Source organism: Cuculus canorus, chromosome 4 (assembly GCF_017976375.1).
Source record: "Cuculus canorus isolate bCucCan1 chromosome 4, bCucCan1.pri, whole genome shotgun sequence".
Classification (NCBI taxonomy): Eukaryota; Metazoa; Chordata; class Aves; order Cuculiformes; family Cuculidae; genus Cuculus; species Cuculus canorus.
In genome coordinates, this window is record NC_071404.1 from 21106756 (window position 1) to 21122939 (window position 16184).

Here is a 16184-nt window from a genome sequence, read left to right on the forward strand (position 1 = left end):
TCTGTCATACCACTGCAGTGCTAAGGTTATCAGTGAGTGAAAAGCAGAGTTCATTTCAGATATAGCCTGCTTTGGAAGGGAGGGAGAAGTCTGTGGTTCAAGCTAAAGTCAGGTAACCAAAAGCTCAGGTAATTTCAGATTTTTCATGTAATTCTTGACAGGTTTTTGGGTAAATCATATTTCTTTATTTTTGTGATTAAAAAAGACATAATCCCTCTTTTCTCTTCCTTTCACTGTATCACAGAGCACCGGTGATTCGTTTACCTGTGAGGAACACACAAATTGTTACGTTGATGTAAAATGCTGTGTCTGAATGTGGTTAAATAACTGCAGTTTTCAGCAATATCTATTGCTATAGCTGCTGACTTTGATGCAGCCGTCTGTAACTCCATGGATGGATATCAGGCCCTGACACTCCGATCCAAAGCCTCAGAAGTGGTAAATCTGTTCCTTAAGTTTTCTTTTCCTAAATCTAAACAGATCATAGGGGATCATCCTTTCTTGCTGAGTAGAGGAAAAAGGTCTGGAGTCTGGATGCCCTCTGCAGGGCTGATGATGGTTCCTGGGCAGGGTTGTGCTATTGGCACAGATGTCCTGGTGGGTGGGAGATGGTGCTGAGAGCAGACACCAATGTGTTCCAGCCTCCATAACAAGATCTCCTCTGTCATAGTTGTGCGGGTTAGAAGGCTGGAAAGGACTAGTACTGCTTCTTACGTTACGTCGACCCAGAACCTTATTGGATTCACTTTTACGAATTCACATTCCCAGAGATGCAGAATCCACTTCAGTGACTAAAATTTGATGTAATCGACTGGAGAGAGATAATGAAAAGCTTTGAGATGAATTAAACTCTACCAGAATATTCCCTGTGTGCAACCCTAGCACTGCTTTATTAGACTGTACTATTTCCTTACATGTGCACTAGGGGGCACTTTAAGACTGATGAAGGGAAGCAGAAAACTTTGTAACAGTAATTCCACATCATCATGAGCAGAGTAAACAGTCTGGTGCAAAACAAAATATAAAAAAAACATAAGCAATTAAATATGTATTTAGCAGCAAGTGTGATTCGATTCCTGTTTTTCCTCCAGCAACTGCACTTGCTGAAAGTGGACATGCAACCGAAAATTACGTTCTTGTTCTAAACAGATTGTATCATTGTCGTCTTGTTCTTCTAAATAAATGGACTTTGCTTTTCAGCATCTAGCCAAACACAGGATCAGATGCTATATTTTTTTGTTAATCAGCTTCTGTCTCTACAGCTTTCTGTGATGGTAGGTTTGCAATTTTTTTGTTTCTTCACAGGAACTGCTTAAATTTCTGTTCTTCAACTTTCTTGTTTATTTTATTTCTTACAACTGGTTTTATCTGACTTAAGCCCATCCAGGACTAAAGTTCTCTTCCAGGACAGCCCTCTAGAGTGTCTCCTGAGCATGAAAAACTGCCTTTGCTGCCATGTTAATGTCCATTCCCCTGCCAGGAATAGATGTTTGCCAAAGTGTTTGAATTCTGTAATGATTTGTCTTGTTAAGCACATTAAAAGGATATAATAATCATAACTCCTAATTCTGACAGAGTTTTTCCTTCCAAATAGCTTGGGAAAGCTTAGAAGCAATCAGGTTGTTCTAATAGAGGAAGATAAACTACCAGAAGCATAGCTTTGTTATAAATTTCTTTCCACGAAACATCATTTTATCCTTTTGATAAAAATTTGATTTCATAGTATCAATAAGCTCTATAGACTGTGGAAATGTAGGTAAGAATGACCCATTTAGTTCTCTGCAACAGGAAGATGTGCAGCACATAGCTGAGATCATTTGATGTCTTGAAACAACAATAGGTTTATACTGGTTAGCATATAAAATAGCCAGACAATGAAAGCAAACCCGTCTTTGAGTTTCATTTTGTGGGCTGCATTGTTCCTCTTTGCTGCTTTTTCTGCCTTTATTATGCATAGGACTGCAGTTCACTGTTTCTGTTGCCAATGCTTTTGCTTATTTTAAGAAGCTAGTAGAAGTGTTTAGCATTACTGAATGCACTGGTTTTTTTTTGGTCAGGAAATACTATTTTATTGTAGCTGAAACATTTTGTAGAAACAATGATTTTAATAAAAAATTGTCAGAAAGGTGTCTTAGTATCAGGAATGCTGAGACAGTTCTAAAAATGTGTTCCCTCCAGAAGAGCTAACAGTCAGTCTCCCTGAAAATGAGTGTACTTTTTAGTTTGCTGCTTAGGCTGTACAGAAGCTTCTATATAGCCTCTATATAAAGGGATATGTAGTTATACCTACCTCAAATGTCACCCCAACCTGTTATGTAAAAATATTCTAAGAAAAGTCTGAAAAAGTTAGAAAACCAAAGTGAACTGAGAGCTCTGCAGGCACAACCCAAGGGCTGTTTTCGACTGTAGTATCTGCATAGTCAGATGCTTGCTCTGAGCCAACTTCAGCCTGAAGCTTTCAGACCTGTTACTGTGCAGCTATGTCTGCAATAAAATGTTCTGCTCCTCAGCTAGGCATCTAGGCACAGGCAGAGCTGTGTGCTAATGGGGTTGCTGAGTGCTCGGCTGGAGGGGTCTCACAGCCAGCTCCCTTGGGGCACAAGTGGGGCCCACACGTGGCTGCTTTCTCTGAACAGCGAGGAGGCATATCTTTACAGTAAATGAGAAGATTGTGTGACTGGGAATGGATAGGTTGAGCTTAACAGATAAGAAATGAGGTCTAATTGCTCATTAATCAACACAAGTTGTTGAAATAATTACAGGTCAGTCCATTTACCTCTCTCCTTTATGGAGGGAAGCTAGATTGAAAAGCTTGAATTTTGTAGATGTAGCCATGTCTTGTGATCTCCCCCAATGTAATTCTGGGCTTTGGTTAAACTGGGCTTTGGTTAACCTGGGCTTAGGAGAGAGAGTGAGTGTGTATACATACATCATATAGTTGTAATGTGGTGGTATAAGAGTCACAAACAGGTGTTAAAAATGATAAAGTTTTGATTTTGTATGTTCTTTTTTTGTTTTGTTCTTTTTCTTAAAAATTAACCTATTTCATCCCACAGAAAGGCCTGCTGCCTCCAAAAGATGATCTGTTAACATTGGAATCATCCTGTGCAATGTGCTTGGTAGTAGAAAAGATTCCTTCATAAAACAAACTGCCATCTAGAAATACCTTCCTTTAGATTTCAGTTTCTTTTTTGCTTGTTTTTGTGTTTTCCATAAAATGTTAAAAAATTATAATGGTTATTGTCTCCTAAGAAGCTAAACTGTACCAACCTTAGAACTCTGATTTATTTTAGTGCTTGATATTGTAAAGGGATAGTAAAGTCATATCAATCCCATAGATTTATTTTTGCTTAATATTCCACTGAATTAGCCCATAAGGCATTGACTGGCATTCTGGAGACCAAACTTCAAGCCCTTGCTTTGTTTAATTCGGAGAAGAGTGATCTTCTATCTCTGCTTTCCTTTGCAGGTGCCAGAGTTGATGGATTAGTCCTAAGTGAGATTTTCTTCTTGAGGGCTTTTTTATTCAACTGGTTCAAACCAGTGCAAAATAAAAATCTGAAAAATAGAAATATTTTGCAAATCGAACAGACATTTTTGTTCATCCCTGGTTCTACTGAATGTATTTTCAGTCTTCCTAATTCTTGTGTTAGCAAGCACAGTCTTGTATGTAATCAGAGTAAAGAAAGGATACAAAAATATTCCAACACACAAAAACTTCCTGGGGAGTTTCCTTATCTCTACTGTTATAATACGCACTCATTAGATTATTTTTTTTTGGTGAAGTTTGAAACCCTCAGTGGCAAATTACTGTAAATCAGAGTAATTCTTCCTATGATTTTCCCTGGCTTCCTATGATTTTCCCTACCAGAAAATATAGCTTTGAATCCACAGCTAATTATAATGTCTGTTATTGCTTAGGCTTTTTAGCTAAAAGAATCTACTCTGTCAGTGCTTCCCAGAGTTTCCGGCACAGTGCAGTGCACTATGTTCCTACAGTACTCCAGGGCTAATAGGTCATGATCCTATTGTGTTATAGATGTGAATGCACTCTTGTAATAAGGCTAAAACAGATGAGTGTTCCCATCAAGTGACCACAAGTGTACATGCAACACTATGAAATGTTCCTAGACTCTGGTCATGTGTTTGGAAAGGTGACCAAACTGATGACAGAATCAGAGACTCATTGCAGTGGCAGGCAGCGTCTGGAGGTGGTTCAGTCCAGCCCTCCTGCTCTAAGCACGGTTGGTTAGAGCAGGTTGCTCAGGGCTGTGTCAAATCTGATTTTGAATATCTTTGAGGACCAAGACTCCACAACCTCTCTGGGCAACCTGTTCCAATGTTTAATTTCTCTCACAGTAAAAATGTGGGGTTCTTTCTGTCTTGATGACCCTCTTCTCTGCAGAGTCCATCTCTGCAGAGCTTCTTTCAAACCAGTTGTACCTCAGCCTGTTCTGGTGCAGGGAGTTATTCCTTCCCGGATGTAGGACTTCTGCCTTTCCTGTTGGCTCATTTCTCCAGGCTATTGAGGTTCTTCTGAATGACAGCATAACCATCTGGTCTACCAGCCACCCCTCCCATTCACATCCACTCAGGCCCATTCCAGGTCATTACTGAACATGTTAACCAACGCTGGTCCCAGTATCAACACCAGAGTACACCATTAGTGATTGGTCTCAGCTGGACCTTATGCTGCAGATGACAAACCATTTGATCCTGGCAGTTCACCGCGTTTTCAATCCACCTTACTGTCCACTAATCTAGTCTGTATTTCATCAATATGTCTATGAGAAAGCTATAGGAGAAGGTGCTGAAAGGCTTGCTAAAGTCAAGATAAGAATATCCACTATGCTCCCCTCATCCACTGAGCCTAATGATTTCATCATGAAAGGCTACTGGGTTGGTCATACCTGATTTCTGCTTCATAAATGTATGTTGGCTGCTCCATCCATGTCTTTCATATTTTTGGAAGTAACTTCCAATGTTATTTGCTCCATTACCTTTCTGGGGTTTGAGGTGAGGATGGCTGCCCTGTAGATTCTTTGCCAGATTTAGCTCCAGATGGGTTTTGATGTACCTAACCCAATCACTGCACACTTGAACAGTGTCTGTGCATTCCTCCTGGGTCACTGGTCCCTGCAGCCACCTCTTATTATTCTTTTTGATAGTTGAGATTGTCAGAAGCTCCATACCACCTTTCCTTGATTTTCTGCACATTGGAATGGACCATTCTTGTGCTTGAAGGATGTAATTCTTGAAAAATCAAACAGCTCTCCTGGACCCTTCTGTCCAGTGTCATAGTCCATGTGATTGTTCCAAGCTGGTCCCTGAACAAGCCATAGTCTTCTCTCCTAAATTCCAGGGCTACAATCCTCTTAATCCTGCTGTTTGCCTTGTTGCCTTCTCCGTGGATCCTGAACTCCACATCTCATGGTTACTGTGACAAAGGCTTCCCCCAACCTTCGCACTTCCAATCAGATCTTCCTTGTTAGTAAATATTAAGTGCAACAGAGCTTCTGCCCTCTTTGGCTGTTTGATCACTGGTGTCAGGAAGTCACCTTCAACGCACAGCTGAAACATCCTCAATTTCTTGTGCCCTACTGTGTTGTTCCTCCAGCAGATATTGGAGTAGTCAAAGTCTGCATGAGGACCATGGCCTGTGCATGGAAGGCTTATTCCAGCTGCCTGAAGAAAGCCATAAAATCCAGCATTTCTTCTTGAACAGGTGGTTGGTCGCAGACACTCGCTGCAACAATACTGATTTTGCTCTGCCCAATGATTCTGACCTGTAAGAAGCAAGATGGCTTATTACCTGTCTGCTGTTCTTTCATTAAGGGCAACTCCCAGTCATCCTGGCATTCCAAATGGTGGATCCATCTGGATCCACTATTACCTTCCTAATAAGTCCGTGTCTGGCCACTGCAGCAATAGAGTTGAGTGAGCTATCCCACAATATCTCCATGATCCAAATGTGGTTGTAGCCCCGTAACTGCACACAGATGTCTAATTGCTCCTCCCTGTTGCCCATGCTGTGAACATTGGTGTACAGGCACTTCAGAAAGGTAGTATTTTACTAGTTTTTGAGAAAACATATGCAGTTTGCTGTCTTTTTAGCACTCTGTCTGTGTGTATAGACTTTTGATGGCCCCTTCATCCTAGTTGCGTTGACTGAGGTGCCTTCTGTCCACATCACATTGCACATTTTACTTGTCAAGCCTATCCATCACTACTTTGCTGTATGGGGTGTTGCTATCTCTCCTGGTCACCTTGTTCCTAGTTTAAAGCTCTCCTCACCAAGCTGGTCAGCCCATTGGCAAAGATGCTTTTGCTCCACTTAGTTGGGTGGATCCTGCCTCTACCAAGCAGTCCTCAGTTATCAAAGAGGATGCCAGAGTTAGTTCCTCTGGTCCCTGGTGGAGGTAGTGCCCTATTTATGCACAAACTTCTGCACTCCAGGCCTCTCTCTAGTACTTATTGAAACCATGCTTGACCCTCCCTGACTGAGGATAGAACACCCTTTGATCAAGAACAGTTGCCAGATCTTGTTAGAAGCTGCTAGACTTTGTTAGAAGTTACAGCTTCCTGTAGCTATCCTTTCCAGACAGCAGCAGGAACCTTGATGCTCCTCAAAGACTTCCCGGGAGTTCAGCAAGATATAGAAGCAGAGCCCAAAAACTGCTGTGCAAACTGCTGCACCTGGATTTAACACCGAGGAGGTCAACTAGAAGCAGGTTGTAATTACCTGATAGAGGCATTAATTTCCCCTCCTGCCTGTGCCTAAGGTGCCCTGATTGAAAAACAGCAAGCGGAGAGGTAGATGAATTGTACTTGTGCCGTTCTCTGAACCAAGACTGTAGGTTGACTGCTTCTCTTACATTTATTATATATAAAAGGATTGGACATGGAATGAAAGACTTCCTTTGAATTTTGTCCTCGGTTGACAAGGTATTTTTCATCTTTTCTGCATGTTTCTAGTTGCTCAGAAACAGCCTACTCTGGATTGAAGAAAACCAGCAATATACCTAATGTTGTAGATGGCAGCATACTCTGCCTACTGCTGACACTTTGTACTGTTTTGTCGTCAGAAGTACAATGGAAGAGCACTCTTGTTGTTAAAACTTTTCTTTCCATCTGCTCATTCTGACTTTAAGCATAAGCCTGCTTTACACAAAGGGAAGGCATCCTATCTAGCAAGGAGAGGTTCAGGAGGGTTCACTGTAAACAAACTGATGAGATGAATGTAAACAGGAGCAGAGTGTTCTACTACAGATGGCTAAGCCTCCCTCTTGCCTTATAATTCTTGTGTTCATAACGAAATAATTAAATATTTTCATTTCCTAGAATCCTATAATGAAATATGAGTTAGCAAGAAATGGATTTTTTCTTTTTATTTTTTGAAAATAAGGTTGAATTCATCTTTTTTCAATGATAATGGATAACTGAAGAATTAAAACCCTAGCTTCACAGCTGACCTTGCTTTGGGAAGGTGGCTTGACTAGATCATGTCCTTTCAACCTGAATTTTCCTGTAATTATATGAATTACTTCATATATGAGATGCTACAACAATATTTTTCTGTACAGCAGTTTGGTACTTGATTGCATCAGTACAACTCTTAGCAATGCCATCAGAAAGCATACCTTACCTCATTTCTAACCCTCCTGTTGTATTTCTTCCATAAATTTAAAGGAATATTTCCAGTATTGCAATGAGTAGGTTTTGTAAACTACAAGAAGATAAAAAAGCATTTTTACCTGGAGGAATGCATTTTGTAGAGCACAGTGTTCCTTCTAGATGAGTTCTAGGACATCAGTATATTATGTCTTTGTCTGAGAGGAGTCTCTCTGTTGCCCTAAATTTCTCAAAGCTAAGCTGGTTATGTTGCTCTTTCAGTCTTCAGTGACTTTGACTTCGACTTCCAGTTACTAAAAGCTGATATACAGTAGAGGAATATTCTAAATCACATTTATTCTTAAATCTAAAGCAAAGTGTTGCAAGATAAAGACTTGTATTTATTCTTTCACATTTATAATTAAAGAGGCATCTTTCTAGCTCTAGAAACTTATAAAAATTGAAACACACTTGATAAAAGGAAGGAAGGTTTTAAATGGATGAAATGACTCAACATATCAACATTCTCCCTCTGTCATTCCAAAGTTTTCTCCTATTGTACCCACTCTTTGCAGATTTTTCTATAACTCTTCTATTTAAGTGTTGGTTCATTTTGAAATTTTACCAAGAAGTTGATTGAATGAAGGCAAAGGAAGGATTTAATGAATAGCCCATCGCAGTAGATGTCAAAAAATTTATGTGATCTTACTTCCTTTTGCCCTTCAAATGTGTGTATAAATATATGTATGCTGGCTGGTATGAAAGTCCTTGCATCCCAACCTTCAACTTCTTCATCCTGGATTGCAACAATTTATGTTTGTTTCCTGTCTCCCCCATCCTTAGGAACTTTTCAACACAGGTTCTGACATAGGCAGTTCTCTTCCTTGTCCTTGATTTCTGTGGCTTCGAAATAATAGTAAATTTTTGATGTGAAGGAGAAAAATTCAGGAGAAGGAGAGATGCATGCAGCAAGGAAGGATAGGGGAGAAGATATAAAAGTTGAATGAAAATTTCCTGGAAATTTTCCCAGCGTAATCAACCTGTGAGCTACTCCCTAAAGGTCTAACTACAAAGTAAAATATAAGTGTGATTGTAGCATACTAAGAATAAAATGAATGTACTTGTATCTTTCTAGCTACGTAGGCAAAAACAGCGGGGCTAATAAGTAAAAATCAAACTCTCTGGAGGCTGGAAGCGTATGGTTGCCAACCTGTCACTGCACCTCCATTGCTGCATTATGCTGCATATTGAAGCTAGCGCAAAGATGCCCATGTATGTTTCATCTTCTCATGAAAACTCTGCTACAAAACTGGAGACTTTGGCTTTACTTCTCATTGCTGCTGAATTAATGGTGAAGGATGTGATGTTCCTGTAGTTCAACTCCGCACTATTCTGTCCTGTAAGGGAATGTAGCCTTACTGAGACTATAGTCCTAGGGAGTCTGATAGAAGGAAGTCTTGGTTTGGCTGACTTTACAATGTTTTTTACTTCTTTTTGGAACTGCTGAACATCTGCTTGATCCTGTGGCCCCACCATTCTGCACACTTTGGAAAATCCCCCCTAAGACCAGCTTGCCTTACACATGTACATGAATTGCTAATCATATGACATATATTTGGAAACCACCTGATGAGTTATAATTCAGTCATAAACAGTATTGGAGATGTGGTGGTATGCCCTGCTTCTCTTGTGTGTGAGCCATTAACTATAAGAATGGATCACAAGTCATTCTAGACAACTCCTTTGATAGAAAAAGTTTGTGACCATTTTGGAACCTTGTCTTTAGTATTTTGAGAATTTCTGAACAGTATTTGGATTGGTTGCTCTGGCTTCAAGATACTTTTAACCCTTTTTACATAGTGAAGACCTGTTGGCATAACTCAGAGAATTGCTGAGTGTCAATTAAAAGTAAGCATTAAAATTAAAGCTAGATAGGCAGAAACCAGCTAGAAGGTTAAACCTGATACTTAGTTTACCAAATTAAACTGTAGACTATTGCATATGGGAGGATGATTTAGATTGCTATAATTTTGAGCAAGACACAGTTTCTACAAAATGCTCCTTGTATAGTTTACAATTCTTATTTTTAGTCTTTCCCCAAGAGGTTGCCTTGAAGATTATTTTATTGTGTTTTCTAGTGCACCCATAAATTCAGATCTATTTAGTTTCTTCTTCTTATCCTTTTTTTTGGTTTAGTATTTCCTACAAAGATTTATTCAGGTTGGGAAACTTATTTTATTTTGACTATTTTTTTTTCTTTTGTACTGCTGCGTCAAATGACTCCTCATATCCTTTCACTTTGTTAATTGTTTTTCATCTTCACTTGTTTACAGCTATTTCCCCAAGAAGTCTGGAGGATTAAGCTTTTGTTCAATAACAAAGAATTCAAGTCTCAAGTTCAGAATGTAACTAGTCATGTGTGTGTATGTATAACAAGTTTGAGACTGACTCAGATTCTCTGCCCTTTTTTATCTTTCAAGGGAGAATAACTTAAGCTTGCATTTCTATAAGATGTCTGAAACGAACGTGTTTTTTTTGGATCATATTTATTGAAAATATTAACATTTCTTTAAATTCTGTGTATTTACTCAATTCAGTGATTTAATTTTTACTGATATCTACAGTATTTACACGCAAATCCCCTTCTTTTAAATGTCTTTTTCAGTTAAATTTGAAATATCTTGTAAATGTAGTTGGAAATATTTTCCTTTGCACTGGCAGATAATGGGACTCCTGTCTGGATATAAATGCAAGAACAACAGCAAAGTCACTGAAATAACTCTATGCAAAACCACCTGAATAAATGCTAGAGCAAATCCTGCTTGTGTGATAAATTCATACTGTTTTTAAATGCTTACATGTTTTAGTAGCTCACAGATGGAAGAAAATATTCCAAATAAATAGTGCTTTTCAAAAGATGCCTATGGGTTATGCTTAGCTCTCAACAGTATAGGTGTAAAGTGGTTATGGTAGAGCACATCAGAGTCTTTCAAGGTGTATTTTTGTTTTATGATAGTAGAAAGACATGTCATTTATAAGCCATTTTGTTCAGCATATTTTTTAAATAAATATTTTTGTTAGAACCCTATTGTGCAATTGGATTCTGTAGATCATAAGTGAGTTTTTTTTTAGTTAAGTCCAACACTTACTGATAATTTCCAAAGAGTGCTTAAGCCAATGAAACGGTAAGTGAATATCTAATTTTAGAGCTAACCCAGGAACAGTTTTTTGCATTCACTTTCCTGTTAGTAACTATAATGTGTCTTTAATATACTCTGTACCGTTCCTCTGATCTATGAAACATGGATGACGCTTTTCTGACAATCTTCTTTGGACCCATGCTGTGATTGTAAGTGCTAGTAGGTTGCAGGACACTTTTGTGGCTATACTCTGCAAAGCAGGACTGCTTTTTACAAATACATTAAACATTAATACAGACAAATGTGAAGCTTTATAGTGCAGAAGCTTTATTTGATTAGACATGTATTTATTTTTTATTAATAATTTTTACCATACCACACATTTTTCTCTAGAATTTGTACTCTGAAAATGATTCCTTGGACTCAGTAAATGTTGTTTCATTTAGGACCAAGGGAACAAATGAAAAACACTCAGATTTGCATTTCAGTGAAATCTCATAAGTAATGCATGAACTGTGTTTCAGAACTGACTTGTACAGGGCCTTAAGGACCTTGTAACACTCATCATCTTCCATAAGGAAATTGCAAAGAAGAAAAATCCTTCCCTCTTTCTCTTCCAAACAGCAGAGAATCTGGAAGAATGGTGATGGAGGCAATTATTGGTTAAAAAATGTCCAAAATGCTTATTTTCAATCATCAGGGAGTTTCTTGATTTAATTAGTTATTACTAACTATGGCACATCACAAAAAATACTTGTATTCTTGTAAATGATGTGCAAAAGTCACTGTGAGGACTTTTCAATATGAGTTTAATATGAATGGATAGAACCACCTCTTAGAAACCTGCTGATGGCAACAATCACACCAGCTCAAAGCCCTTGAGAAAGTTTCTTTCTTGAAGCTCCTCAGGTCTTTTTATTTGCACAGTGAGGATCCGGAATCTGACTCCAGCTTTAAAATGCTTGTTTCAGCTGATGTGAATGTTTTTTCCCTGTAAGGCTGCAATAATCCACTGTTATCATCTGCTTATTGCTATCTGAAACTTATTCCTAAAGCATGACCTGGTTTTGCAAATGAAGCCTTCCTATCACCTACTACTACATATCTTTTTGCAAGTTAACATACTACTATGTGTCACAGCTGACCTTTATTATGCTATATAATCTTGCTGAATAGGGTCTTAAGTAACTTCAGTACTTTTCATTCAAATAAAACTCCTCACTTGTACCAGGTTGCCAGTATAAGTTCCCACGTGCATAAATACTGCAAGGTTATAAAAACCTGGAAGAAACGCCAAACCATAACCAATGAACAATGTGTGTGCATAGGTGCAGTATGAAGGGGAGAGAAATTAAAGATTTCAATGACAACTCTAAGCAGCTACTGTTGACATTAGAAATTCAAGGATTAAAATGATATCTGCATTGAAATGTTAACAAGTATGATGATTTAGACAGTGTGCCCTGTTTCCAATTATTATGCATAGCTTGCATCTAACATAAGTAGTTGTAACCTTTGAGTGAAGAGCAAAGTCAGGAAATGTTAATCCATGGGGAAAACATCACTTCTCTCCAACTTCCATACGGAAACTCTAGCTCAAATAATTGCTCTTGTTCTCCAGTCCAAGGGAAAAAACAACCTCTTTGCAGTTAAATATCCCCTTTTATGCTGTGTGTGCATTAGTCAAATTGATTTCCCTGAGAGTTCTCCAGGCTGAGTTGCATAGAAGTATCATTCAGTGCATCTGCAATGGGAGGGGGAAAAAAAGAAGTATAAAAAGACCCTCTGAAAACCTGGAAATAGCAACTTCATTAAAGCTGGAAAGACTTGAGACTGGAGAGCCAATATAGAGCTTGTCTGGAAAGTAAGTGTCTGGTGGGAAGGCCATATTTTGAATTTATACCTCACTTAGAGCTCTTTTTTAACTTCTTTTTTACAGACAGGCTCCTCACCTGGATGAAGCTAGTTATTGGGCTAAGATCCCCTTTGTGGGCAGGAAAGGACTGCTGGAGAAGGGTATAGTATCTACATCACCAAAGGCTTCTTAAAAAAAGTTTTGACAAACATCTGTCTATAATGCGTATGCACAGGTCCTGCGATCTGTTCTGGCTGCCTTTGGAATGACTCTAGACTGATCATTCCTTGATGTTTCTGTAACATTAATTATATGCAGTGGTTTCATCTGCAGAAAAACAAATACTGTCATAGTGTTGAAGTGCTAGGACTAGAAACTATTAAGGAGAAAAATATTATGTGACTGATCACAAAGTGCAAGTGAATTCTTTCAGAGAGTAGATAGCACTATTTGATAGTCTGATCATGATCCTCAAAGCTGTTGTGCTTTTCTTGCTCCCAGCCTCATGCTTAATTCACCAAGTGAATATCTGTTTTTATTTGAAAGGATTCAAGTAAGTGACTACTTCTTGCTCTGATTTTCATATTTCTGCTGAAGAACTTGTGATTTTTTTTTATGCACATCAATGCATATTGTTGCCATCCCAAGTATTTTGCAGTTGAGTAATTTCTTCTTGCTTGGACCAGTCCTAAAGACTCTTGCTTTAAGAGTGCACTGCTTTGGCTCTCAGTCATCCTTCTCCAACAAAACCAGGGAATGTTAAAAAATGAAATACGTACATTTAGAATTTTTTTTCTTCAGTATTCTCTTGTGTTCTGAATATCTCGTACTTTATACATACACTCTTCAGTGCATAACCTATCTGCAGTTGTACAATGTGGAGGTCTTGTCAATGATAAACAGCCAACAAATGGTGTCCTCAAATTTAGTGTGCAATGTTCCCCAAACAACAGGTCTTTGATCACTGAGCCATTTGTTTGTCTTTCAAATTCTTCTCCAAATTCCATTGTACACTCAATGTAAACTAAATACTTTTAGTTGATGGTGAAATGTTAAGATTCTTTTCAACTTTCTAGGCAAAAAATGAAGTTTCACAGATGTAATTTGATCTTCTGAAAACAAAGTTTAAGTTAATTCTGAAATCTTAGTTTCAAATTTGTGTATGTTCACCTAACCTACCCCAAGTTTCCCAGTGTTGGGCTATGCTACAGAACTTTGTGGTTAGTCTTTTCAGGAAAAATACATATTGAGTTTGGGTTCAGATCATTCCCAGAGTCTTACAGAAGAAAGAATAGTTTACATTTCATTAGAACAGCTGATGGCAATAATCTAGAACTTAGCAATAAACCTCATTTATATTCAAGAAAATAACCAAAGCAGCAGTACACAGCAGCAATAACAAAGAAAAATCAATGGAAAGAAAGAGTATCAGAGCTCCACAACACAGATGCAGATATAGAAAGGACTGTGTCTATCATCTTAGTCATATTAGATATGGTCTGAGTAAACAAAAGGCCTTTTGAGAACTGACCTCAAAAACTATAGGCATTCAAGTAAGGAGGTGAAGGCTTTGATCCCTACACAGCTACATCGGATTTGAGCTGGACATGATGGTTACTAGGGTGAGCTAAATCTGTAATATGGAAATGCTGAGCTCTGGGGAGAAAGAAGCATGTTTGAGGAGAAGAAACTCTTTTACTGCTAAGCTTACCTTACAGCATATCCTGTATTTTAAAAGCATATCAATAACTCAGGAACTGATTCTGTAGCTGTACCAGCAAAATCAATGCTGTGTTCTCACACAGAACAGGATGAAATTTAGGCCTTTACAAGGCAGGAAAATAAACACGCTTCAAAGAAATTCAGGATCTTCGCATTTTTCATGAGGGCTTATTCCTAGAAGTTACTTTGACTATTCATAAATTGCTTCTGAAATTATATTCTAATTGCTCACCATATTTTTTCACTTGATGCCCTCAGATTAGGATGGATTTCTTTTTTCTTAAAACAATTTTATTTATGGCTTCTTTTTATCAAGTCAAACACTAAAAAGTATGTTTAACATATTTATACATACATTCATAACATGCAGATGGCTGTCTCCTTTAAAAACAAAAAATTGCTCCTAGAGCAGACTTGATATGTTAAATTTCAGCTTGTAGTAAATTTTTACAGTTGAATTATAAACCTCTGGGAAATGGTGGGATGGGTTATCACAGAAATGCTAATACAGCTCTATCTCCAGCAGTGATGTTGTAATATAAACATCATTAAGTTTCCATTCTCACGGAACACTTGGTGTACAGAATATTTACATTTATAGTACTAGAGTGTATCTTACAGTATTCCTCCAGGTAACGGCAAAGTGTGTTTCATGAGGAAAATTATGTGACATTATTTTAATATATCCATGCTGATTTAAGCTCAGAGAAGCTCGGGAGCAGGATTGTCATGATTCCCTATATTAGCCTAGAAAATGCTCAGCCCCTTTTAACTGTTAGTTTAGTAGTTGCTCAGAGAATGGTGAGAATTTGGAGAACATTTTATCCCTCTGGATTCAACAGTATTATATTGTACTGGATAGGTTTTTTTGGTTAAAATAAATCTAGTATATGAACTCACTTTGTGTGATATTCAAATATGAAATAGGTTATTTCAATATGTTTTTGTGACCTGTTTGTATATTTACTGATTTATCTTTGTAGGTTTTATACTAGCTGTTATTTGCCCTCAAATGCCAGTGGATGATTGCCTTGTATACTAACCACAGCAGGAAAAGTTGTAAAGGGGAAATCATTACACTGTTTGGAATGAGAAAATTAGAGCTACACCATTTTCTTCTTATTATTTTAACAATGGCAATGAACAGAGAAAAAAAAAAGAGAAAACATTTGAAAATGAGATTGGGATCTTTTGTCAATGAGGATGGACATTAAAGAGGAAAGAGTCATTGATGAGGGCAAAGAAAGACTCAGACTTACTGGAGTCAGTATGGGGCGATGAAAATTTATGTGAAGTCACTTGAGTGTGGTGAACTATTCTCTAGCACTTATGTTCGTGCTGACCAGCACAGCTGTGTTACTTGTGTTTTGTTTTATTCCCCAAAGATAAAGACATATTTATGTTTTTGAAAATACAAGGGGATTTGCCTGAAGAGAGTAAAAAGCAAATTTTACAAAAGTTACAGAGTGTCTTTCAGACATTTTGAATGCAGATAGTAATTTTTGGGTATGATTTTCAAGGGCTGGTGGCAGGACTGAACCTGCAAGAGTGCACGAGAGGATGTGTGCATGTGCTATTTACATGGTGAAGGTTAACTAAACACAAAAACAAGAGTTATTCATAACAACTCCCCATGTTACTGAATAAATGTTACATAGCTGTACCTTAGGTATGAATGTTCTGAAATGAAATATTTCTACCAAGGTGTAATGGCCCAAGTGAGAGTTCTGTATCTACTAAAAGGTACCATCTTTTGTCCTCAGAATGCATGTAGAAAGGCAACTACAGATTGCCTCTGATGGTGAATAAATGATCATAGCAAATCTTTTGCTCTGAGAATGCATTTGGGTTAAGAT